This window comes from Pinus tabuliformis, chromosome J (assembly GCF_031772625.1).
Source record: "Pinus tabuliformis cultivar Carrire ecotype Pingquan chromosome J, CPIR1, whole genome shotgun sequence".
In the NCBI taxonomy this organism is placed as follows: Eukaryota; Viridiplantae; Streptophyta; class Pinopsida; order Pinales; family Pinaceae; genus Pinus; species Pinus tabuliformis.
Window position 1 is genome coordinate 263,204,049 of NC_142295.1, and position 27,916 is coordinate 263,231,964.

Below are 27,916 nucleotides of genomic sequence, written 5' to 3' on the forward strand. Positions count from 1 at the left end.
GGGAGTGCAATTCAGGGTGCGGGGATTGAGCTCAGTTTTTGCAGGTGGGTCTTTGGGGCAAGGTAGGAGTTTATGCTGATGCCTTTAGCTGAAAGAGATGATCAAGGAAGAAAGAAGAGAAGCTAAAGAGGGCGAACAATGAATTCGAATCCTCTCTAGACAGTGGAAAACATAAATTTTAAACAAAATTGAAAGCTGAGCATGGCATGCATGAATTCAAACTTTATCACTTCTTTTGTTTAAATAGCAGCAAGAGATTAAGAAATGGAACACATAAACACACTTACAATAACAGTAGGAGACACACCATCAACATAATAATCCACAAGAATCCACAATGAAGTCTGCAAAATCCTGGCCTTCCTTTTCCTCAAATTGCAGAAAATACAAGTCAAAAATACAATAGCACTTCTCCCTCTAGAGTCCAACCATGAAAATGAGAAAGAGAAGGCATAATATAGGAGATCCAACTCCTTTCCCCACCTCTAGGGGTCGAGCTCAGCTTCCTAGGAGCTGTTGCAACTAATTCTAAATCAGTCACTAGATAATAGGCCAGCTCAACAACTTACCTCTAAAACTTAGGAAGCCTATCTATGCATTAAATATTCACTATTTATATCAAAGAAGCTTCTAGAAGTGGTAAAGAAGAGTAAAAGTATCTAATGCCATGACATTTACACAAGAATCCATCATTTACATGCCCAAATAGTCAACCAAAGTGAAAACAGTGCTTTGCTGGCCGAACTGGTCAAAAACTGGCAAATTTTGCTTGACTGGTCGCACCTCTGGCTTGACTAGTTGCACCTTTTGGCAGCGCTGTTTGAGGGCCTTCCCGGAGTCCAAATCAAGTGCAGGATAGCTCGTTGGAAAGGTCTGGAAGTCTACTTTCCAAAACAACCAGAATTTCTGAATTTGGAGTTGATTTGACCCCTAAAAAATCAATTCTCCCAAGGTCACTTTCTGCAACTCAAAAAGTGGGCAGAAAGTCATTTTTTTGATGTATTTTGAGCTTTTGGCTGCCCAAATCTTCACAAAATTTGAAATGCTTCCATAGGCAAGTGTAATTTTACGAGACAAATCAAACCATGTAGAGTTTTCCCCGTTCTGAGCTGTATCGACGACTCGTCTCGTACGGGGTGAGACGAGTCAAGTGGCCAAAACATGTAAAATTCCAAAAAAATGCCAAAAATGCCTCAAAATTTCTTGGTTTTGCTGCTAGAAGAAGGCTAGTCAGTATCATGGTGAGTAAGAGAGGCCTCAGCCAAGATACGGAGCGGGTTGGTCTTTTTCCTCCTCTTGCGGGCCTCGGACAACTTCCTTTGGAGTATCTTCATTTTTGCCTTGCAAACGTGCAACCTTGCCCAATAGTGTGTTTTCATGTTGCGTAGCAGCTCTTTGTCACGATTTGCCTTCTCCAACAATCTCTCCAAGTGTGCATTCACACTGATAAGCATGGACTCCCGGTCAGCAGGCAATGGGTCACCAGGCCTCCTACGGTTCAAAGTTCGATCATTGCGGATCCTCCATAGCTCATCAAGTTCTTTTTCTTCTTCTAATTGTTTGGTGCGCTGTTCTAGATAAGTGATGGTCCATTGAGCCATTTCGAGCTTCCACTGCAACACGAGGTTCTCCTCCTCTCTCTGTCTGATAAGCTCATAAAAATCTGAAGGAGGAGAATGAGCATCAAAATCAATGGAATCATGACGTGTATCACCAGCTCTCTCATCCTCAATCATGGGCTGCTTGCCCCTCTCTGCTACCTGTGCTGCTGTCGGCAACGAGGCCTCTTCCACCTGGTGTGGAGATAACACTAGCTGATCTGATGATGACGACGAGACCCCTTCCACCTGATGTGGAGAAAATACTCGTCGAGCTGCTGCAAACAAGGTCCTATGACCCCTCTGATATGTACACTGTAGTGGGGAAACAACATGTGTAGGCACAATAATCTCTGCCTGGCGTGATGGACATCCCTCCTCATGAATGATCTGTGGCTCTGGCTGACCTCTCTGTGGCTCTGGCTGACCTCTCTGTGGCTCTGGCTGTGGCCGTGATGTCGCTGTAAAAACCTCATGAGAAATGAAGTCTGCCCATGAAATGCTCTGCTGCCTCAACTGATGGGAAACAATGAGCTGAATGAGACCATGATGGCACAGACTCCTATGCTATTGGGCTGGGGTCCGCCTCTGAAATACGGATGACATCCTCTGAAAGTCCTGGCAGAAGAAAATTGGGATGTTCATCATCCTCACCCTGGTAAAGTGCATCAACATGCGAATATGACAAGTGGAGACCAGTGAAAATCTTCCGTCACATGTAAAGTATTGCATGATAAGCTTCATGATCGAAACATACTCCGCCCGGAGGAATCTGGAAGGAAAGATTCCTGACAAGTGGCTCACAAATGAGGGCCTGACATATGGCTCAAAAAAGATAAAGTCCAACAGTTTGCGCTTGGGCCACACTTCCCCTACATTCGGTATCCCGGTAGCCTCTGAAATCATCTATGGAGATAACACAAAATTCACCCCTGCAAGAGTGACTTGCCCATCATGAAGGTGCAAAACAAATAAACGTGCCAACTCACTATGATGCTGAATGTGAGCAAGCCTCTCACAGAACTGAAAACATGACATGTACCGAAAACCGTTCATTGCCAAAGGACAAGCCTGCAATGCTGCCAAAGAAGTAGGTTCCTGTCTCCTATGATGACCACCCCTCTTAGGAACCCTCTGCTGTACCACCACTTCTGTAGCTGATGAATGGTCATCACTAGGCTCATAACTCTCGGTGTCTGACATGGTTTTGGAACAAGATGAGCAAGCTGAAAGATAAATAGAACTGCTGCCTCTGCCTGCAAAATGCTGAGAAGTATGCTGTTTTCAAGGGGGAAAAAATCATAAGGAAAATGTTAGGGGAGGGATTTTTAATAAGGAATGGGAAATAAAAACAGGGATTTTTAGGGATATTTCACAAAATGTTAACATATCATCTCATCTTTCAGGAAATCATTTGCAACGAAATACCTTATTAGGATTTTATCATAAGGGAAAACATGTATGATAGGTGACTGAGGGAAAGAACATATATTTCAACAGGGGGAGGTATGAGACCACGTTATTCATTTGAGTTTTTGTCCTTCAATGTGTCCTTTAATGTACATCATGAAGCAAACTGTTATTTGAAAGGGATTCATATACATTTGGTTGTAGGGGAAAGAGGGCTTCATTTGTATTTTTGTCAAAAGGAGATTGACAACTTCAAAAGGGAATGATAAAAAGGGAAAACAGGGTTTGTTTTTGGGAAGCACAGCAACATAATTTTGTAGACCAAAACCACAGCTTTCTAAATATATACAGCTGCAATTTTAAATTTTTCTTTTGTTTTTTATGAATGTCATAACAGCAGCCTGCCTCTTTTTTATACCCAATAATATCTTTGTTTTTCATATTTGGGTCATTTTGGCATTTTATTTTTATTTTTCTTTTCATATCAATTTTTATATATATATATATATATATTTTATTCTTTTTGTTTTATTTTCTTGCTGCAGGTCCATGTAATTTGCTTGCTGTGGGGAAGGAGAAGGGCAATTTAGGGTTTGTGGGAACATGAAGGATATTAGGGTTTAGCGAAGAAATTTGGGAAGGGAAAGATTTTGAAGGAATATGGGATGGAAACCTTGTATTTCTGGCAAACGATATAAATGAAATAATAAGATAAACATGCAGCAACGTTTGTGAATTTAATTGCCAAGGGAACAAGGATGGGATAAGAGGGATTTTTACCTTGAAAAACAAACAAAACCCTAGCAGATTTGCCTACATTGACAACATTTAAATTCACCATTTATCTTGCAAATTTTTGAAGAAGAAAACCATGAGACATGTCATCATTCACTTATTCCTTGTTATCACAGATGAATTTGGAGCTTACCTGGTCGATTTAGCAATTTGGGAGGGCGATTTGGGTGATTTGGCACGTTTCTTGGCAAACCCAGCTCGACTAGTAGCACCCCTCTGACTCGTCGCTCCAGTTCAAAAATTACACTGTGAGAGCAGCTCTGACTCGTCGCACCTGCCCAACTAGTCGCACCTCCAACTCAACTAGTCGCTCCTCCAGAAATGACTAAAATCGCAGCCAAATCGCCTTTCTTTGCTTCTCTTTGTGTCTTGCAAGTTTGTCAATGCATAATGAGGCCATGAAGAGGGCTTTTTGGTCTTTATAGGTCCACATTTAAAAAAAAATTAAAACATCAAACCCACTTTCAAATGTTGCATGTTTTGGCATTTAATTTAACACTGTTTTTTAAGTTGCACTTTGCCTGAAATTGATTTTTGAGTGTTTTCACTTGGTTCTTTTTGCAGGTTGATTCTCTGATGGATTCTGAGGAAGAAACCAGGGTTGTTGCCAGCATTCTGAAGATTTTTGAAAATTTCCTTTATTGTTGCCATTTTCACATGACCTTGGGTTTAAAAACAGAGTTTTTAAAACCAAGGTAAAAATAAGTTGTAGCAGATGAAAACTATCAATAAAACGTAATTACAAAACTCCTTCTGGCTTGCTGAAGACCATCAGACTTTTGACTCATGACCTGGCAATGATTTTGACCGAAACCCTATACCTAGACTTGGAATTTCAAGACAAAAATGAAACAAGTGTGACACAAGGTTTTTTCAAATGGTATGACCTGATTCCAGCAAAGCCAAGAAGGGAACAAAGACCAGCCCTCCATTCAGTTTTATGGCATGCCTAGCGGGATGCAAAACTGACACTAATGAGACACCTACCTATGCATATGCAAAGAGCTATTGATCACTGATGGAGGGCTCAAGACCGACACTAACACTTCCCATGCAAAGTAGGGTTTCAAATTGGGTCTTTTCATGGAATTTACATCAAATGATATACATGACTTTTATAACAATGACCCAGCACTATAAACAAGACCATGATAGTCGTCAACAACTATAGTACACCATATATGATCTACACCATAAGCATTTGTCACTAGCATCCAGACCTGTAACCTGCAATCCATTCTCTTGGCTAATAAAAAATCAGTAGCAAGATTATCACCAAAGATTTCTAACCATAATGCCAACAATGCATTATTCGAAGCATATGCTCCCCCTGAACCTGTGCCAACCATCATATACCATGACCGAACCATATCAAACTTCTTTTCCTGAGTCTGTTATGCTGCGTTTTCTTCAGAGCTCCATATACGTGACTCTGCAGCCTCTAACTCGCATATATACGTGAATTATCTTCATGATATCTACGTATGCAAATTGGAATACTGAAGGTCTACACTTTCAGTTTCTCCTGTGTCTGTTATGTCAGCTAATTAAGTTATGCCACATCTTTTATCTCTAATTCTGTCTTCTTCAATACCTGGAATTGCGATGATGTATGATCCTCTTGCTTTGGAGTTCGAATTTTTCTCCTGTATTCCCTTACTTTATGTCCAAAATTTTTACATGCATAACATCTTAAATGTTTCATATTCCTTCTATTGCAGTCAATTGCTTTGTGACCAAACATATTGCAAGCAAAAAAATATCCCTTAAAGTACCTAGAACGTGATGATCTTTCTGTGTGATGGTCTTGAAGCATTTTTCTTCTACATATGGCTGCAACATGTCCAAGATTATGACATTCATAACATTCAACATTACTCATCGGAGGAAATAATCGTTTATCACTTCCACAGTTAGGAACAAAAGAATTTCTTTGAAGAATTTCTTTCCTTGGTTGCTGCTGGGGTTGACCACTTATATCCTTGTTGATCATTTGAGATTTTGCATTAGAATTCTTTCCCTCACCTTGTGAGCTAGATTCACCTTCAACAGTTTCATAAAAATCAAGACCAGTTTTGATAGCAGGGGATCTTTGACTACTAAGAATATCATCCAAAATCTTAGTATTGTCTTGAAATCGTAACAGTTTATCCTTTTCTTCTAATTTACCTTTTAAGATATTTACCTCAACCTGATGTTGTTCTTCCTTTTCCAGATATTTCTTCCTCATGTTTTCTTTAGCTTTTCTTCCTTCTTCCACTTGTTGCCTTAATTCGAGCACTTCATGTTCTTGTTCTTCAAGAGTTTATTTATTCTACTTTTTTTATTCTTTAAGATCTTCTTTTAGAGAGAGGATCTTAGATTCAAGTCTATGAATTGTTATGCTCTGATATTTTACCACATCTTGCAGCTGCTCCCTTACTTTGGTTACTGTCTCCAGTTGTTCTTTTAATCTGGTAACTTCTTCTGTTTCTATGTCCTTATTTTCATATGCCATGAGAAGTCTAATGTCTTCATCACTATTGGATGAGTCATTACTTTTATCATTAGCATAATAACTTCTATTACCTTCTTCAGACATCTTTCCTTTGTTATGAGGGCATCTAGCAGCGAAGTGACCAACTCTACCACAAGAAAAGCATTTGAAAGGTAGCTTACCTTTGAACCTCCCAGATCCCCATTCAAGATTCTTGACAAAATTTACCTCATATTCTTCTTCTGACATGTATCCTGATTCACTGAGTCCTCCTTTTCTCATCTCAAAAGCAGTTAAGATTCTGTGAAGCTGCGTCATAGTGATTTTCTGCAAATCCTCCTTTTCTTCTATGGCAGACACTTTGGATTCAAATTTAGCAGACAAGGATCTCAAAACTTTCTCAACTAAGACAACTTCCTTAATTTATTCATCCAGATTCTTCATACAATTGACAATCTCATCTATACATAGGAAGTAATTAGTTATGCTTTCATTACTATACATCTTAAGAGTTTCATACCGAATTCTGAGAGTTTGAAGCTTAACACGTTTTACCTGATCATATCCTTCGTAGCTTAGAATGATTTTGTCCCATATTTCTTTGGCTGATTTGAGCTGCATGACCTTGATAAACTCTGATTTTGAAAAACTTCCCAATAAGACCATAACAACTTGGCATTGAGTTCATATTGCTTTCTACTTGCCGTATTTGTAGGAATTGCTGATGGACAGTTATATCCTCCTTCCACGATTTCCCAAATATCTGTTCCAAGCGATTGTTGATAGGTTGTGGTTCTCATCTTCCAGTACATAAAATTGCTCCCATCAAAGATTGGTGGTCTGATGGATCCCTCTCTTTCTTGATTACTCATCTTGATGGATCTTCCTTCAAGTGATCAAGCTTCTTCTGAAGGACCTACTCTGATACCAATTGTTGGAAATAATACTGAAAGGGGGGGGGGGGGTGAATTAGTATTAGCAAATCAATAATCTTTTCATTTCCATTATCATATTCATATACGCTACTTCAGTTAGGGCAATCCGCGTGTATACACAACTGTGTTTAATGCAACTAGCGTATATATAGTAAAATTATGATTCAATTAGTTGATATTTAATGAGTTCATTAGAACATTATTAGCCATATAAATAGTAAACAGGTGCAGTAAAATAGAACAGATCATCACACATAAGAAGCACACATGAACACCATGATATAAGGTGGAAACCCAATGTGGGTGAAAACCACTTGCTGCAATCGTCTCTATCTTCCTTTTAATAAGAAACTTCTTTTTACAATTTTGTACTGGCACAAACTCATACCAGTACGTAGGCACCCACCTGTAGAAAGCTACAACCTTCTCTCGTTCTCCAGCTACTACTGGAAGGGAGCTACAACCCCCTAGCTCTTCTACTAGCCAATATATTTACTAGTACATAAGCGCCAGCCTACAGTAGGCTCCGACCTTCTCTTTTCTTGCAGGGAGGACGTTTAAAAATTTTCAGACTTGATCCATCAATACAAAACAATTACCACTGCAATACAACCATCAGCTATATCTGGATCATCAATTTCTGAATTACCCAACAATTGAATCATTGAAACCCTGTTATCAAAACATAGTCACTATAACACAAAGCAGAACCCAAAACTCTGCAACAACCACTAGAACCACAACAACCTCAAATATCAAATCTCATAATGTATAAGCTACTTGGCTGTGTCTAACCAGTGTATATACGCTGTTTCACCAAAGGGAACCCACGTACAGATCTGAAAATAATTACTTATACCATCGCTGCAATTTTCAACTTCAGATATATCCAGAACATAAGATATAAAGGATAAGACATGCGTCAATATTCAGATCTATTCATGGTCATACCATATAATGATAATACATTTTAGTCTACATGATCCTCGTCCATCAACCTTCATCAACCGCATAGGTGTTCCCTTGGTTCAGATCAAGCAAAGCATCATTGACCCATAACTAGCATACTAGATCTCTCACTTCATCGGATATTCATCACTTGTACACTTGCCCTTTGGCCGAATGATTTCCTCCTCATTTTATAGTCTTAGGCCTTACTCAATACCATGGTCCAAAACCACTTAGAACCAATACCTTGGACCAAATACCTGGGGTCAACACGTCAGACAAGATACCTTGGACCAATACCATGGATCACAATACCATGGACCAAATACCATGGACCAAAACCAAGTTCTCCAACATGTATGTGCCTTTCCTTGCGTGAAAGTGCGTGTATATACATACGCCTCTTTTGGTTGGCGAACCCGTGTATATACGCGGCTGGGTCAAATGGAGCCTGCGCATATCTCTTTTTCCTTCATTCTGAGAGCCTGAATTGTGATCTCTCATCTGAGTGAGTTGCCATCAAGGACAACACTTGTGTCATACCTGTATCATAATGCTAACAATTTCTAGGGCCTCTTGGCAACTTTCTGACCAACAAAATTCAGATTCCTTGGCCAGCAGTCCAAACAATGGTGAGGCTACTTTGCTGAATTCTTTGATAAATCTCCTATAATATCCATCTAAGCCTAAGAAACTCCTAACATCCCTTTGATTTTGACAAGTAGGGACCCTTTTCATGATGGAAATTTTATTTGGGTCCAATTGTAGTGCTTCCTGGGATATTGAGTGACCTAGAATAGTCCCTACATTCATTAAGAATTCACACTTTTCAAGACTAAGTGATAGGTTCATTTCAATGCACTTCTTTAGTACTTTCCCCAAGTTGGAGAGAGCCTCCAAGAAGTCACACCGATAGGGAGATCCATGTATATCTCTACAGAGTCATGGAATAGCTCAACAAAGATGCTTAGAACTACCCTTTGAAAGGTGGCAGGGGAATTACATAATACAAAAGGAAGGACCCTATAAGAAAAGGTACTCCAATGACAAGTGACTGTGGTTTTATCTTGGTCCTATGGGTTGATCTAGATCTGATTATAACTAATGAACCCATCCGAGAAAGAGAAGAACTTATTCCCTACAAGACCATCCAAGAATTGATCAATGAAAGGTAGAGGGAAATGGTATTTTTTAGTGGCTTTTTTTAACTCTATATAATCCACATAGATCCTAAACTTTCCATTCTTCTTTGGGACCAAAACTAGAGGAGACACCACTCACTATCTGAGATGGGCTAAATGAACTCTGCATCGAACAACTTTTGTAGTTCTTCTTTGACTATGTCTTTGAGGGCTAGGTTCATTCTCCTATAAGGTTGGTGCACTAGTTTGCAACCTTCCTTGATGTGGATGTGGTGAGTACACACCGAAGGGTGCACTCCCTTCATTTCCTTATAGCTCTAGGAAAAGGCATATATGTGCTCTCTTGGCATGTTACATAACTTCTTTTCTTGATGTGATGAGGGAGAGGGGTTGATTTTTAATGTTTTATATGGACCAAATTCTAACATTTTGACATGAGCAGGACTTGAGTCAACTAGGCACAAATTAGTCCAAGGGTTAGATTTCTTCACCAACTCATCAAGAGGCATAGTGTTGGGGGGCTGGTTCTGAAGGATTTGATCAATGAGGTCATCTTCATTAGGCTTCCCCCCTCACATAATAACATCTAGGGTACATATTGGGTATGATGTGGTATGGTATGTTTCATCTTACTCCTCCTCCAACCATAAGGGTAATTCATGCTCTAGGGATGGTTGAGTAGGAGGGTACAAGATCAACTGTTTGGAAGAATGCCCATTCTTAATGGTCATTTTCCTAGCTCTGCAAATTATGTAAGCATCAACAGTGGCTAGCCATGGCCTTCCAAGGATGATAGGAAAACCATTGAATTTGGTCTTAGGCTGGAGAACTGTGAAGTCAACAGTGTACTCCCAAGAATCAATAGCGACCATCACATCCTCAACAACTCCCTCAGGATCTACTGTGGATCTACCTGAATATTGCAATACTTCTGTGGTATTTCTTAAGGATCCTTGTAGATTTAGTTTGAGCATGGTCTCCTTGTTCATCACATTAATGGCAACCCCAAGAGCAATCTAGGTGTGGGGGACAATGATGCCATCAATGTACACATCTACCACATGACTTCCAGGGTCTATATACTTTCGGCAAATCACTCTCCCCAAAATTAAGTCAGAAAAATGTCTAATGACATTAATGGTAGGGGTGTCTTTCTTTCTCGTCCTAGGATGTTTGAAGAATTTATCCTTGATTAGCTTGTCATGGATGGGGACATCCTTGATGGCTTGGAGGAGTTGTAATTTAACACACAAGTTTTTCAATTCTCTCAGAAGTTGAGTCTCTTATGTGGTCTTCTAACTAGGATGGATCAATTTTTTGGGAAAAGGGGGTGGATTGGATTTAGGAACACTCCCTTTTCCTCTTCAAGATCCTCACATGGATATGGAGGTTGGTTATCTGGAAGCACTCTTCTAGACTTGAGGTTGATTTCTTGAATTTCCACAACATAGGCAGGGTAGGATGTCTCTCCACTATAGATTTGTTGTGCATGTTTTTTGTTCAGGTTTGTATTTGGTTGAGTAGGCGTATGAGGTTTCTTAGGTGGAGCAGGATGAAGGAGCTGTGGTTGAGATGGAGGTGGAGGCAGGAAGGCTACAAGTTGGTTGAATGGATGTCTCCAACCTTGTGATGGGGTATTCCATTGAGGATGTGGGGCAGCATATGACTGAAATGATTGATTCGTAGGTTGGGAAGGGTATTGAGGTGCATAAGACAAAGGAGAAGGTGTGGACCATGAAGGATGAGCAGGAGAACACCAAGGGGGAAGGGATCCATTCTGAATATGATTGTAATGGGAATATGATTCCCCTTGCATGCCCTGCTAATATGGTTGAGGTCCTTGAGGCCTATGATTGATATAACAGAGTTGTTCATTCCCACCTTCAACCCCTTGGTAGACAACCTTCAATCCAGGAAGAGAAGGGTACTTATCTGTGGAATGGTTCTTCTCACAGACCGAGAAGACCTCTATAACATTCAATGGACATTCACTTCTGGGGTGTCTTCTAGTGTATCTAGGGAAAAATATAGCTAAGGATCTCTTTTCTTCCTCCTGCTTCCTCTTAATCTGCATGGTATCCATTTGTAGAGCAAGGGTGTGCAAAATTTCACTTTTAAAGTCTTCCAACATGTTTCCAATTTAACCATTGATAGATGTGTTAAAGGAAGAGGAACTGGCCAAAGCTTGACTAGCCCTAACCTTCTTTCTAGTATCCCTAGTATGGTTTTTGAAAACTATCTCTACTCCTACGAGGCATGAAATACATTTTTTCTTTTCATGTGTTTTTAAGAATCAATTGTAAAACATAAAGGAAAGAAAAAATAACATCTACCTACCAAATACAAGTTAGAAATAAAAGTAGAAATTACATCTACCTAGACACCTCCCCGACAATGGCGCCAAAAAGTGATGAGCCTCAGTATTGTAGCAAGAATGTTGCAACTCCTAGGGCTACCAACTTTACTTTATCAACCTAGGGTTTTGTACAAAATTGGAGGTGACAGTGCTATATACACAACAAATGCATCATTCTACTCATGTCACTTCTCAACTGGGGAACTTGACCATTAGGGTTCCAGACTAGTCCTCTATTGAACTAAAGGGAGTCTGACTACTGACAATGAATGTAAATCTAGTTCTAGTGCAGGGAAAGGAAATGCTTGTCTATTCAGGAAATGAAATTTTCCGAATTGTAAATGCTATGAAATACCATAAATCATCTAGCTATGAAATGGCACAAATCACTTGCAGAAAGAAACTGTGCTAATATTGCAATTGATCATCTATTAAGACTGCTTGAAAATAGAAAGTTACCTTATCATCTCAGACTTCAAACATGCATGCATTAACTATCTCATTCACATTTGCAGAAAAAAAAAAGTCTTAATTCTAACTTCAGAAATATAAAAGTTAATGATATCCGATCTTGGAGGAGGGAAAGGAATGGGAAGGCTAGTCTAGGTGGCACTTCTAGTCATGGATTCCAAGCTGAGGGGTTAACCTACTCCTATAATAGGCTATTCTATCATTTCAAGTCAAAACAAGGTCAAAATAGGCTGCTACAAGAAACTGCTACAGGATGTCTTGATCTTCTACATGATGTCTCGATCTTCTATTAGATGTCCTAAACTGCTTCAGGAAGTTAGCTGAGAGGTTTTGGAGGGTAGGAATAATGAGATGAGGAGTTTGAAGGGTGCATGACAGTGGTAGAAAGTGTAGGGAAGGTGAAAATTTCCAAGCCCAACACCCCAAGGAGGTTAGATTTGTCTAAGGTAGCTTGCTCACAGTGGCTGGAAAATTGAGGTTCAGACTATCGGCTAGTATGCCTCGACAGAAGGTGGAAAGACCTAGGTGAAGCTGGTTGGAGGAGCCCCTTCCTGCAGTTAAACAATCCCTACAATAAAACATGTTTCTCTTTTCATTTATAAATCACTACATGTGCACATGGAAAAGATGAGCTAAATTTGAGGAAGTTGATCTATCTACTGTTAAGGACTAGATCTATGACATGGAGTACCTTTTAAGCTACAACAACCTTAAGAAAATAAGATAAAAACTGCAGATGCTTCCATGAAATCATAAATAGTTATCTATCTAAGAATGAGACTTAATCTATGTAATAAACAAAAGACAAACTCTGTTTTTGGGGATGTGAGAGTGGAGTCCTCTAATCATGATCCCATGAGGGAGATGAGATAGGGACCACTATCACAAGGTTTTCTGGTATACTTTCCTTCACTAAAATACAACACTAATCTACCTCTTTAAGCTAATGGAATCAAGGTTAAACAACAATTTAAGTAACTTGCTAAGCTAACAGAAAGACATAAATACACTCCAATAGATAACTATCATTCTAAGATAAGAATACAACTACAAAAGAGTATCTTCTGTTGCTAGGGTTGGGCCCTAAACCAAGATCTTCAGCCCTCTAAGTCAACTCAATTCTAGATCAAAACATAATGTCTCATTATCATAAAAATGTCCAGTACATAATAACAATAACAGTCAAAATGTTTTAGCTCCAATGACCTCTTGGCTAAAATAAAAAATCAAATCCTAATGAGTCCCTTGGTTCTCTTATTTATACAAAACTAGAGCTACCAACAACTCCCTATAAAATAGGGATACTTGGCTCCCTAACTCGAGAATAACTCTTCCTTGACTATCACTGGCTTGGTTGCCAATGAACTCAGTTTGCTTGGCTGTCAGTGACACCGAGCTGATGAGATAGAGTGGAGGAATATTTGAATGATTTGAGGAGTTAAGGAGGGATACCAACTCCTAAAATCTCTCTTGCTTGTTGTTTTAGCAGCTACAACGACCCTCCAAAATTTTACCTTAACTTCGTTTTGGAGACTCCCTACAAACCATTCTTAGCAGCATGTCTTGCACTGTCCAAGTAAATATGCTTCAGTTGAGTTTCAGTGGCTTACCAGCATGTGCTTGTCAACTTGTTTGCCTCCCACCCATATGCTAACATCCTGGAACTTGGTCAGTTTATGGTTGTTATGTTCACCTGGAAAATTGCACAATTTTGGAAGGGAACCATTCTTCCCTCTAGAAATTACGCAATCCATCTGGGTTGCCTGCTACTCTCGAAAAATGCACAGAACAACCAGGAAACCTTCCCTTTAGAAACTACACAATGTATCCCTTCACTCGGCTTGCTCACAAAAATTTCACAATTCTAACTGATAGCCAGGGTTTCAGTCCAGAAATTGCGCAATGCTTGAGGGATAGCCAGACATTCTCAGCCCAAAAACTATGCAAAAGTCATTCCCTGGCTTGCATACTATTGCATGTGTTCCTAGGTTGACCAGTTCCCTCCAGGACTGAGCAATCTTGATTTGCATGGATGGCTACTTTTGTTGAAAAAGAAAAAAGAAAAAATGAAAAAAGCATCCCTAGATTTTAGGAATCCATTTTTAGCAGCTGGAGGTTAGATGCAAAAGTTATTTTAGAAACCTCCTGCCAAGTGTTGCTTTTTCCTAGATTTGTATCATGCACATCATAAGCCTTGATCTTAGCAAAACTTATTTATTTGACATTGTCGATCTCATTCCTCACATCATCCTTGGAGCTTTGACATCCCACATTGAATATATGAGCATTCGACACACTCAACTCATATTTCTCCAGATAAGTCTGCTTTTCATGTCTTTTGCTGCTTTTCTTTCAATTTTTGTATTTCAGTTTGTGTGAGTGTTGTTGTCTTGGTTTTGTTGAATGCTTGTTGTCGTTTTGATCCATGTTAGCTTGTAGAAAAATTGTTTCAGTTTTTCATTGCATCTCATTTTTGTCGCATGCATGACACTGTTTCTGCACTTACGGTCGATATTACGGTGAATTGCTTCACACACTTGTTTGTTTTCCTATTTTTCTGAATCCCACACTCACTATTTGCATGCATGATCATTCACTCTTTTTTTCACTCAGCTTCGCCATGCATTCAAACTTTTCATGCTTTTAATCGCCTGTTGGTGGGTCTCTGATGCCTTTGCCCAAACCTTGCCTTATCTGGATTGCAATGCACATTTCTGAGAGTGAAGGATCTGCCTTCCTCCCAAAAATTGTGCAAAGTTGGCCCAATATTGGCCTCCAGGCTTGCTCTGGGCAATTTTGAGAGGCAGTGCCTTACTGGCCCTAGGAATTTCACAAATGCAATTTTCTAGTTTTCAGTCCTCAACAGGCCAAGATGAATTATGCATTGTGTAGTTTCAATAGTTTGTCAGCTCATCGACAGTCCGGACTATGCCTTGCGCAGTTTTGGCAATCAGTCTCCCAGCCTTGCAGTGAAAATTGTGCAGTCTTCCCAGTTAGTCACCCAGGTGTGTTGCATGTCAGTCCTCAAGTTGCTTTTGGTTTTCAACTGACATATTGCTTGCCATGAGGTTCCTTCGTCTCCAAGTATCACAAGTGTTCGTCCGTCCCTCAGCAGTACAGGTACAATGGCTTCCAAGAGAGCAGGGTCAAAGGACACCATCGAGAGTGCAACTAGAGATGCAGTTGAGCAAGTGTCTATGAGCTTGCCTATCTATGAAGACACTAAGTTTTTCATAGACAAGGAGATCAAGGTACAATGGCAGGACATCATTGACACCTTTTCAGGCACATTTTAGGAGAATCTGGAAGACCTTAGGGTCTATGTCAACATAGAAAGTTTGGCTTGTACTAGATTAAATGAAGGTATCCCACGTTTCCATTCGTGGAAATGATCCACTAGATTGTCTTGGATACTAATATGAAGAAAATGGTGTTGATAAGTGTCAGTGGAACAAAACTTGCTACCTTGAGGGCAAAGGATTTTTAGGAGATTTATCACTTGCCACAGCCGGTGATCATAATGGATACGCCCTTCATGAGACCTAGCAATAGTGAAAACTCCAGAGACATCTTGAAGAGTTGGATGAAAGAGCCATCAAAGTCATGACAACACCTATCCAGGTTTACAAGAAAAATATACTATGGAAGGCATATCATCTCTTGGTCATCTTTGCATGCTGCTTATATAGACAAGAGAGCACAAACACCTCTCCACAAAGTTGGGTGATTGTGTTGGATAAACTGGAAAGTGAAGGAATACCTTGCAACTAGTTTGACATGTTGGCTCTCAGGTTGAAGAAACAGGTAATAGAATCCCGACATCCGCCCAAGGGTCATCAAGTGAAGCTATACATGTCTTCTTACATACTTGATGTGATTTGTGTCCGTCAGTAGTTCCCAGGCTTGATTTGGGCATGGACACCTTCGGAAACCTCTATGCACACTTATTTCAAGTTGTTCTCAGAATGAAGCTTCTATGGAGTTATCATACAGTTATCATACCACTTCATCACCCTGGTATACAAGATGATCTTTGAGCAGGATCCACCTTACATGTCGTAGGCAGTAATGGAGGCATTAATCAACATAGTAGATTGGTACCTTCATCCAAATGTACAACGTGGAGAAGGCTCCGCATGTTTTACCGAAGTTTTCCATGGATAAGCTTGTCATGAAAGAAGTGTCATATCACATCTCGATAGGGTTTTCAGCGAGACTGCACAGGAAGAAGAAGGCACCTTGGCCCGCTCTTCCTTTATGGATCAGGTTGTATGAGATATGGAATCTAAAGCATGTCGAGGCTGAGATAATTTAGGAGATTCACCTTCGGCACCAAAAGTTTCAATCTGTATGACCCGCATTACATAGTGAAAGACCACTGTGTGAGAGTGAAACATATTTGGATCCGCAGGGCATGTCATTGGCCCGAGGAAGACCCATGGAGATACTGCTATCACTTCTCAAGACTCAATAAACAGTAATCATAGCTATAGAATGGTTAGCAAAATAGAAGGCACCAGCATCTCAGAGAGCAACATCATTAACAATAGCAGAGGGTAGCAGACATGCACATGACAAAGGCATAAGGAAGGTTGTTGATAGTGCAAAGGCAAAGCAAAGCTACAAGTTCAAATTAGATCCACTTGTGTCGAAAGAAGCTTTGGGGATTAAGGCTAAGAGGCGACAACGTGATATAAGGATCGCGCAAAGGCAGAGGGACAAACAAAATCTAGAAGATGCAAAGGAGTTAGAGTTGAAGCAAAAACTCCAGGAAGAACAAGATATGCATAGAAGAGAGAAGGAAGAGCAGTAGGAACATGAAAAATAGGAGGTGCAACATACACATGTTGATGAAACTGCACCCATTCAAGTTATTGAATCATTTGAGAAGATGGAATAGAGAAAAAAGGGTAAGCAGTCAGAGGAGCAGGACTTCACTCAAGAGATTGAACAAATGCTAGAGAAGATGGACACAGATATGGTCAGCTAGACTTAGATCAGAATATTGACCTCATGCCTTAGGACCAAGAGGTCACCCCAACAACTTCATGAGATCTAGAAGTAGAGAAAGTCCTGAGCGATCAAGGAGACACTAAAATCCTTGAAGACAATCCAAAGGCAGAGATGCACAACATATCTTTTAATGAGTCGCAACACAGAGTTGTGCAGTCATCGAGAGTCACCACTCAGGATGTCCACGTATCCCCTGCATAGTTTGAAGAATGAGTGATCGTGTATGATGTGCACAAGCATACAATTGCATTGACCGATGCTACCAAAGCATATGTTGAAACCAACAACTCGAGTGTTAGATTCTTGATAGCTGAGAACGAGCGCATGGATAAGGAGCTACAAGTGGCCAAGAAGGGAGGAGAGCAGGTTACCACCTCCACCAAAGAAGAGTTAAGGAGAGCGATACTAGATGAAGTATCATCTCTCGAGACAGTCATGTGAAATTTGTACTTAGATGTGTCACTGTGCATAAGTGAATTGTCCATCTTAATGGTGGGCAGCAACGCTATGCTAGGAGAGCATGCATCTTTTCAAATTTGCACACTGTTGTTGATCAAATGCATATATGGACAATGAGGTACAAGGGAGCCCCATTGCACTTGCCATAGATGATGAAGCCAAAGGAGGTAGAGTTGAAGGCACGCATTCGGAGTCAGATCCAAAACTATGAGGAACTCCCGCAACTCATCACCAGTTTACAGGCTTCACATGCATGGTTGTCATTTTACACACGCATGTGATCCCATCTATTGGCACACTCAACAAGATGAATACAAAGAACCAAATTTGATTGGATTTGGACATGTAATTTTATTAGTTTATGCACATAGCCACCAACGCAGACTTGTAGATGAGCAAGGACACTATGCATCAGTATGTTGCTGTTCTAGCTATACTGAAGACTATGATGTGCATGCTATAATACGAGTTAGAAAGATGTGCCGAATCAGTGTACCCAAATGTAACGGAGGTAAGATTTTGCTTTCAGAAGGATGTCACCACAGAGTATGCAGACACCATAACAGACTACCAAGCTTGGAATTAGTTCGCCACCATCGATCATCGCGAGGATGTCAAAGAATTTCTCTTCCCACAGTTGTTTGAGTCTTAGTGATGTCTTGCATGGCTTACTCAAGCCTATTTTTGTCTCACATGAGTACATGTGGAGATCGTAATGTAACATGTTGTAAAAGTGAAAGACCAAGTGTCAATAGTAGAATGTAACAATCATGTAGGAGTTCAAGAGTCATGAGGGTAGGCGAAGAGTCACAAAGGGGAATGTCAACGGTCACCCCACCCTTTGCTATTTATAGAACCTCAAAACTCATTGTATAGGCTTTTGGGAGCCAAGCTTCCTATAGGTATAGCTTAGAGAAAGCTTGGAGTGTATTGTAATGAACCTTGGTTTCTCCACTGTGTAGAGCTAGTACATCTATTTGGAGGAGTAGGTGACAGTGATTGTAATGTTCCGCTATCAGGGCTAGTGGTTGTCATGGTTGTATATATGATTGGATATTTCACTCTTTTAATATAACAAAGCGAACATGTTTCATGCATATGTTATTATTGTAGTTCGACGATCGTGGTTACTCTAAGGATATATGTAGTTTTTATTTACGCATATATGTATGGACTATTCTGTATGTGTTTGTATGAATCTTATTGAAATGTGTTGTTGGTATAATCCATCACTTTGGATCATCGATTATCCTGATTTCCATCTTGTGATGTCTTTCTACTCGTGTGTTCCCTTTCAAGCTGCGTGCTACCACACATTTCCAAGGGGTGCACTCACCCCTGTTCCGTGTGTTAGAGCCTTTCATGCACCTTCCTTGACTTGCTGCAAAGGTCACACCCTTGCTACCAACAAGGAAATATTACTTACCTTTGCACGCAACCGTAGTCAAGGTGATACCGTACTACCCTTTGTTGGGACTCCTACTCCAAAGAGTATGAGGTCTAGTTGGGACTTCTTACCAGGGAGATCCTCTGACATGTTGATGGGTCCAATATCGTCAACACTTTCCTACTCCAAATTCCTGCACTTAATTAACCCAAAACTAATCAAATTCTTCCATTTAACACACATTAGGCGACATGACATAGTAAATCACTTTTACTCTTCTCACTAAGCAAAAGATAACAAAATATGTAAATAAATGTGAGAAAAGTCGATTTAATACACTGGACAGTGCTATTGTGACCCATATAGTTTACCTATTGATGATCCTCATCATCTATAATGGAGGAACCTATTGTCACTACAGAATCACCCTCCTAAATTTTACATACACTCAAATTTTGGAGCCTACTGTGGATCTTGTGATTAGTTGTTCAATAGTGACTTCTTGGTCATCCGATGCTTTTAAGCTGCCTTCTTGGATCGAAAGTGTCGAAGACACTTGTTTGAACATGCTCAGTCCTCAACAAGTTCATGAGCACATTCTTTTACGTAGGCTTGGAAAAGCATAAAATGTTCCATCAAGAATATTCCTGTGCGATGTCCAATCCATGTCGATAGTCAGTGCACACTGATAATGAAAATTTTTCACATGACAGTTGCGTTTGTACTTCTATTTCAGTGAGTTTTGCAAGTTGTTGCTTTCACTCACCTTTGTTTTTGCGAGTGTCTTTCATGTTCTCGCCTATCTCTTTCACTTGTTTTCACTCTAATTAGTGGCGTTTTCATGCTATATTTTCTCTGACGTGTGTTACTTTCACTATCATTCACATAACGCAAGATCCATTTGCACTTTAGCAATTGTCGTCTTTTTTTCATGTTACTTATCACACGTTGTATGAATTCTTGTTATGTTGGTTTCAAGGGGTAATTTTTGTGTGAATGAGTTGGTTCAACCATGTAAACATCATTCATACTCATTCCCAAACTTTTAAGAACTATCGCATAAGTGTTGTCACGATTGTCGTAAAGTGTATCTTAAGTGTCGCACTTGTCTTAACTTGTTGAGTTGTCGCACAGAGGGAAATCCATTTTTAATGTGTCATGGATGATCTATGTTATTGTGTCATAAATTATTCTAAGTGTGTGATCACAGCTGAAGTCTTATCACTATTCACATCAGCATAGTTGATCCCACACTTATCCATTTCTGAAAAGGATTCCCCATCAAGCAACCTAGCTTCCCCCGACCTCCCTGTTGGGACAGGGTCCCCTGCGGTCAATTTTGGTGCAAAAGCCTAAGTTTTGGGGTAGAAAGCCCAAGTTTTTGTGATGTAAAGTGTAAAGTCTCCAAAATTTATGGTCATGGAGCGTGAAGATAGTAAGTGTCATAAAGGGATTTTCCCTTCTTTTATGTAAGTTATGTTGGCTTGTATAGACCTACCCATGGTTCGCGGACCATGGGATTGTATAAAAAGGAGAGTCTTAGAGAGACTAAGTAATAGAAAGTAATAGATCAATGAATGTAAGAAGTCATTAGAAGTGAAGAGCGAAAAGTCTTAGAGTAGAAGAGAGGCTCTATAGTTGTGTGTGCAGAGGCCTAGAGTAGAGTCTGCAGCTGAGTGCGCGGACCCCTGCAACTGAGTGCACAGGGTAGTCTTGAGTCTGTAAGAAAATATGAAGCATCAATAAAGAGATTATTATGGAAATATATGTGTTTTTCCTATTTACTTCTGTTATGAATGAATGCATTTATGTTATGATGAATATTGGGTTTATGATTTAATACTATATTTATGTGCGATTCCTCGTGGTTCACATTGTTATATGAACACAAGTAATAATATCTATTTATGCGAAGAATATCTTAATGCATGCTAAAGATATCAGAAACTTAAGCCAATCTAGGTAATAACAGACTTAGGAGTAATTACACAGGTGCGTAAGTGGTTGATTCACCTGTTAGGGGTTTGCGAAAGACAGATGTAGACCTTCGTGAAGGTCTAGAGGCTACTAAGAGAAAGATTTTCGATAAGACACAAGGGATTATCGATCTCTATGAAGAAAGGGTTAGGGTATAAAATGACATCATAACCATCTCTGGGTACGTAAACTTGGTTCCAACATCCCCCCATACTGCTTCAGGTGAGACTTCAATACGCGCTCCGTGGATTGATGCCAAAAGGGCCAATAGTGTAGGGATTTGTTTGGAAAAATTAACTTTGAACCTGGGTCAGGACCCACCAAGCCAAAAAATGGTTTTAATGTCAGGACCAGGATCTACATAAAGAAATGTGTGATGTCGCATCACTGGAATCTAACTAAAAAGGAAATTAAAGATTGGTTAGATAAGAAGATCCATGAATTTGCGACGCAAGAGAACAGGAACCTATTATGACAAAAGAATAATGGTTAGATAGGTACCTATACATAGAGATCAATGAAATTTTCTTATGTTCCTTCCTGGTCGAGTTATATGAGTGGATCGCTAAATTGTATATGACCAGGGAAGGTGGAGGCTTGACAGTCCAATTGTGTGGACCCCAGAGTTAGTGCAAATATTGGAAGCCTCTGAAGATAAGATCATGTGCATTGTCGATCACTAGCTTGATTGTATCCTTGGAGGGTTTGTGACAGAGTTTGTGATCGATACATCAGTCAGCTACAACGAAGTAGAGCAGCGCTTCTTCAAGGGACCGCGAGGTAAGTATTTAAGGTCTTTGAATACTTGAATTAAAATTCTCTTGTGTGAAAAGCGGGTTATGAAACTACCTTAATGTTTGGAGCTACATGAATTGGAAAGTTATTCAGGGATAGAAGGGGAGCAGGACCTGAATATAACCTGTTGATTGAAACTCCTCTTAGCGATGATGAGGGAGAAGCACAAGCTTATCCGTAGAGCATTGTCCAGTTAATAAGGTGAGGGTTCCCCGAATACCCCATCCACCCACACCACCTCCATCTTCACCTCCACCACATACACCTTCGCCCACATTGCCACCACCTCCACCAGGGTTCAATATGATAAATATAGTGAAGTTTCCCATTTTCAAGGGCTTGGGAAATGAGGACCCAGACCAGTTTTGGTTCGTCGCGAAGGCTGTATGGAAAGCCTATAACATTACAGACGATTAGATGAAGAAAGTAACGTTGGTTATTGCTTTGCAGAAATGCGCGCTAACGTGGTACATCAAGTACTGCACCAATAACTTGATAGCTGCGTTGGTAGACATTCAGACTATGCTGAATAAGGAATTTAGTAGGGCCAAATATGAAGCGCAATCAATCGTTGGATTCAAGGAGATCATGATGAAGTGTGACAAGACACACTCAGTGATGGAACAAAGATTGAAGTGCAAGATCTGTGAAGCTAACATGAATCTTATGGATGGACAACACCACGAATGGTTTGTGGCTTCGCTCTTACCTCATCTAAGGGTTGCTTTATCACAACAAAAGATTGGGACCTAGGCGGAGGCCCTGGAGATTGTGATGAGATTGCACGAGATGCCAATTCAAGATGCTGCTTTGGGAGTTCAACAAATTCACATGGAGTTGCAGAACCTTTACCTAGAATTCCAAAGTCTAAAGAAGGATAGAGCAGCTCAGCCAAAAGTGCGTGAAGAAGTTTGGTGTTTGAAATGTAAGAGTCAAGGGCATGATAAATATCATTGCCCTATCTTCGCGAATTATGTTGCAGGAGGAGGGTCGATGCCTTTGAGGCCAAAAGCTCAAGCAGGGCCAAGTACAGGGCCCACGCTGTGGTGTGCTATCTGTCAGGTAGCTGGAAAACATGTGATAGATAATTGTCACTTGCTGCAGAAATTTGTGCAGACACCACAACAACTCTTTTGCAACTTCTGCAAATAAGTAGGTCACGAGGAGTGCAATTGCTATAATTACGAGTTAATGATGGAGAGAATGCTTGTTTATCAAATGCCGAAAGAAACTCTGCCTCTAGATCAAGGTGCTAGGGTAGCACGAGGAGGATATCAGGGGTGCGGGCGAGGCCGAGGTGGAGGAGGACTTGCGAGAGATCGGGGGCAAGTTATTTGATAAAATTGTGGAGGGCCAGGACACTACACGCGAGAATGTACAAACCCAATGCCCTTGTTGTGCTGATATTGTACCTTGTTTTACCATGCAATAGAAGACTACCCTGTATTAATAGCTAAGATGCGCGAAAAGGGGACGTAACCTCAGCAACCTACCTACAGATGATGAGGACTGAACCCTACGAAGAGGATCCTAATGTGAACATTGTGTTTTGTAGGGGAATGACGACTAGCAAAGATAAGGGAAAGAAACCTGAAGAAAGTAAATGGGTTCGAAAATCTCTAGAGAAGGAGGTTGGATTTGATTTAGAGTACATGAAAGAAAACTTCATGGAAGCAAAGAAAAGCTTCACTGAGGCTTCTACCTGAGGAAGCTAGGATAAGCAGTCTCAAGAAATGGACCCATCCATGTTTACTGCCTTTCTTGAGACTTGTATGAAGCTGCTACATGATAGCAAGGCCATAAAAATATTATAGGAGTTGATCAATAAATGTGTTGGTAATGCTCCTGAGGGACCATGCATGGTCAAGAAAATTGGTAAGCATAAGGCAAGAATAGGGCGTGAGATGAGGCTCACCATGCAAATAGGAGAATATGAAATGGACCAAGTTATTCTGATCTTAGGCCAGACGTGAATGTTTTGTTGAAACATACATGGGAGAGAATGGGGAGGCCTGCACTGCAGTGATATCCTATTCAATTGTGGATGGTGAATCATCAAAATATTATCCCCATGGGAAGATTGCAGGGAGTGACAGTCGATATTGAAGGCACGAGTGCATTAGTGGATTTCAAAGTGATAGATATTTTCGATGATAGTAATCCCTACCTCGCACTCCTTGGGATCGACTGGGCTATCAACATGAATGGGGTGATTAATTTGAAGAAGCAGATGAGGTCATTTGAAAGAAAATCGCTCTACGTATTAGTACCTTTGGACCTTGCAAAAGGATCACATTATTTTGAACTAGTCCGTGATTACGAAAGTGACGATTATTTGGACGAAATTTATAAGATAATGGCATGAGATCAAGATTGGGTGAACCCGACAGCTGATGGACGTATTGCATGGGACTGTGAAAGCTCCTGGACATTAGATTCAGATGAGGAATTGGAACATTACTAGAATTGATTGCACGAAGTGTCTACACTATGATGTAACATGATGACCAAATCATTGCACTTCGTATCATCGGAGGTAAGAAGTCTACCTTATTATGATGGTTTAACTGATGTTGATAAATTTTTGGATGCGTTTTAAAGGGAAGTGCCAGAGAATAATCACTTCCAAGAATTGGACTTGGCGATGTGTGCTACACCTACAATATGGTGGGGTACGCATAAGGACAATTTTGATGGGTGGTACGAATATAGAAGAATGATGAGGGTGCAGTTTGGTCGCATGAAGGTACAATTGACAGAGAAATACGATGGGAGGAGTGATCCGCGTGATCACTTAGCAAAATGGACCGATGCTTATGTAGTAGAATCGCAACCGGAGTGGGTGAATCTATTTTGTCACACCTTGGATGTAATACCAATGAAATGGTACTTGGAAATAGAGCTTCGCCATAGCACAGAAGAATGGGGCATTTTGAGACAAGGATTTTTGATGACATTCATCTTTGAAGATGGATTCGAGTCCATTGATGCAGTGTTGTAGGAGGTCAAAGCAGCGATCTTCAAAATTCTATAGGATCCCTTGGTTTTATTCAACTAGATTGGACCACCCAGTTGTGCCATGCGTTGGAGTGCTACAACATGACTACTGAAGAAGAAGAGGAGGATCCAAGGAACATTAATATCCCAGAGACAAAAGGTCACCACAAAGTTGAAGGGCCATAGATAGAGAATCCAGATATGACTGCGTCGCTGAAAACTCGATAAGAGAACATTGGGACAGAGGTGGAGCTGAAGTTTGTGAAGATAGGGGACTATTGGGATGATGATAAGGTGGATAAGGTTGCTGAGTTGCTCCACAAGTACCAGGATTTGTTCCCTACAAAATTTTCAGACTTGAAGGATATAATAGGCGATTTAGGAGTAATTAAGATAACGTTGAAACTAGACGCAAAGCTTGTGAAGCTAATCTAGGTGGATGTCGGTGGCCACTCACCTATCCCATTTGGACCCCCACAACTGTCTCTTTCAGTTTTTCAGTTTCCTAAATTGTAGCACAATTTACTATTTTTAGCAGTTTTTCGGGTCCTGAACTTTCGGAGCTGTTTTGAGGCCCTAAACGACTTTTTTTGGGAAATCTGGGAGCAACATGGTTCCATGGATTCATGTTTCTCTTCCCAAAGTTATAGTTCTCGGATAGATCTTTCTAATGAACTATTGTACGCATCAACCGGAGATAGGGTGCCAAAATTACGACCTGAGGAAATTGATGTACCAATTTACCCAAACGGTGCCCACAATTTGGCGTTTCATCTTCTAGGGTTAGGTTTTTGGATGTTAAGGGTTTTCCATTGTTTCTCAACAATAAATAGGCCTTCGATCCTCATTGTAACACAGTTCAGAGGCATGTAGCCGCCACATCTCTTCTCAGAGATAAGCTACCATCGCCCTAGCTGGGTTATTTCCATTTCTGTTTGTAAGCATATTTCAGTATTTTACATTAATGAGATGAAGTATTATTTCCACTGCATCTTTATGTATATGGTTATCTCTATATTTTGTTGCGTTCCTGTTTAAATCCGGATCAGAAGCAGTAACCATATCTCCTTAATCCTAAGTATAAGGAAAAGGTATACTTGGAGTTGGACAAAATGTTGGCAGTAGGTATCATTGAACTAGTGGAGGAGTTCGACTAGGTAAGTCCAATGGTCGATCAGGAAAAGAAGCAGAAGGATGAGATAAGGATTTTCTTAGATCTTAGGAAGATGAATGATGCTTGTGTACATGATCCTTTTCCAACTTCGTTCACCGATGAAGTGCTAGATAATATAGGAGCACATAAGCATATTCATTCATTGATGGGTTCTCGAGGTACCATCAGATCAAGATCACGTCGGAAGGCAAGAGTAAGACTACCTTCATGATCAAGTGGGGATGCTTTCAATATACTGTAATGCCTTTTGGACTGAAGAATGTGCTGACAATATTTTCACTTGTAGTCATTGCGGCTTTCAAAGAGTTCATTCACAAGTTTTTGGAGGTATAACTTGTTGATTGGGAGGTGTTTGGATTGGTCAAACGCCATGTAGCTCGTTTGCGCTTGATGCTGGATACGTGCCGAAGGTATCAAATCACTCTAAATTTGAAGAAGTTTATATTTTGTGTCCCTTTCAGAATATTGTTGGGTCATGTGGTGCAAATACAAGGATTGATGGTGGATCTAGATAAGATCATAGTTATAATTAATTTGGAGGCGCCAACAAGTGTTAAACAGTTGCGCGCAACACTGGGTCATACTGGTTATTACCGAAATTTCATCAAGAATTATGCTCAAATTACCACGCTGATGGAAAAACTATTGAAAAAGGATGATACATTCTGTTGGAATGACGAATGTCAGCTAAGCTTGGATGTGTAAAAGAATAGATGGTCACCACATTGATCCTAGTCTTCCTAGATTGGAAGAAGGAATTTCATGTGCATGTGGATGCATCATGTATTTCGCTTGGAGCACTACTGACACAGGCTGGTGAAGTTGAACTGGATCACCCGAAGGCTTAAAATAACTATTCGATGATGGAGCGTGATGTGTTGGCTATGGTGTACATGCGACAAAAGTTCAGTCACTACTTTCTAGGCGGAAACTTTAAGATGTACAAAGAACATTCTTCATTAAAGTACCTGGTCAACAAGACTGTGTTGGGGGGGGGATATACAGATGGCTGTTATTGTTTCAGGAGTATTATTTCGAAGTCATTTTGAAGCCAGGCTGATTGAATGAAGGACAGGATCATCTGTTGCGCATTGAAATAGGTGAGGATTCCATTAATTTGGAGGAAGGACTGCCTCACACGCATCTCTTTGCGTTGCGCATGGCAAACAATCATTTTGCAGACATCATCCACTTCTTGACTACGGGAACGACTCCATAGGGATATTCTAGTAAAAAGAAGAAGTTATTAATGGTGCGCACGACAAAATTCTCTATGATTGCAAGTCATTTGTATAAAATGGGTTTGGAGAAGATACTACGACGCTATGTTCCTGATTTTGAACGAAGCAATATCCTTGCTGAAGCTCATGGAGGGGCTGCAGGAGGCCATTATGAAGGAAAAGCAACAACACAAAATATTTTACATGCTGGGTTGTGGTGGCCGACAATGCATAAGGATTTGAAAGCATACTATAAGGCATGTGATGCATGTCAGAGGACGAGCAGGCCATCGCAGAGGGATGAGCTACCTCTGAATCTGCAAGTGTTGTCGCAGCCAATTGAAAAGTGGGGATTCAATTTTTTAGGACCAATTCAGCCTCCAAGAAAGGAGATGGGTGTGCGGTATATCATCATCGCAACTGAGTATTTGACCAGATGGGAGGAGGTGTAGCTTATAAAGGAGTGTATAGGGGCAACAACAAAAAATTTCCTGTTTGAATATGTGCTGACCAGGTTTGGTTGACCGAAGATGTTGATGAGAGATTGTGGTACGCATTTCCTTAATCAAACGATCAACGCGCTGAAGGAGGAATTCCAAATTTATCATCAGAAGAGCACCCCATATCATCCTCAGGCCAATGGGATGGTGGATGTGTTTAATAAGATATTGGAGAGCGAACTGACAAAGGTTTGCAATGCACAGAGGAATGATTTGGCCATACGCGTACCAATGGTGTTATGGGCCTATAGAACTACTTGTAA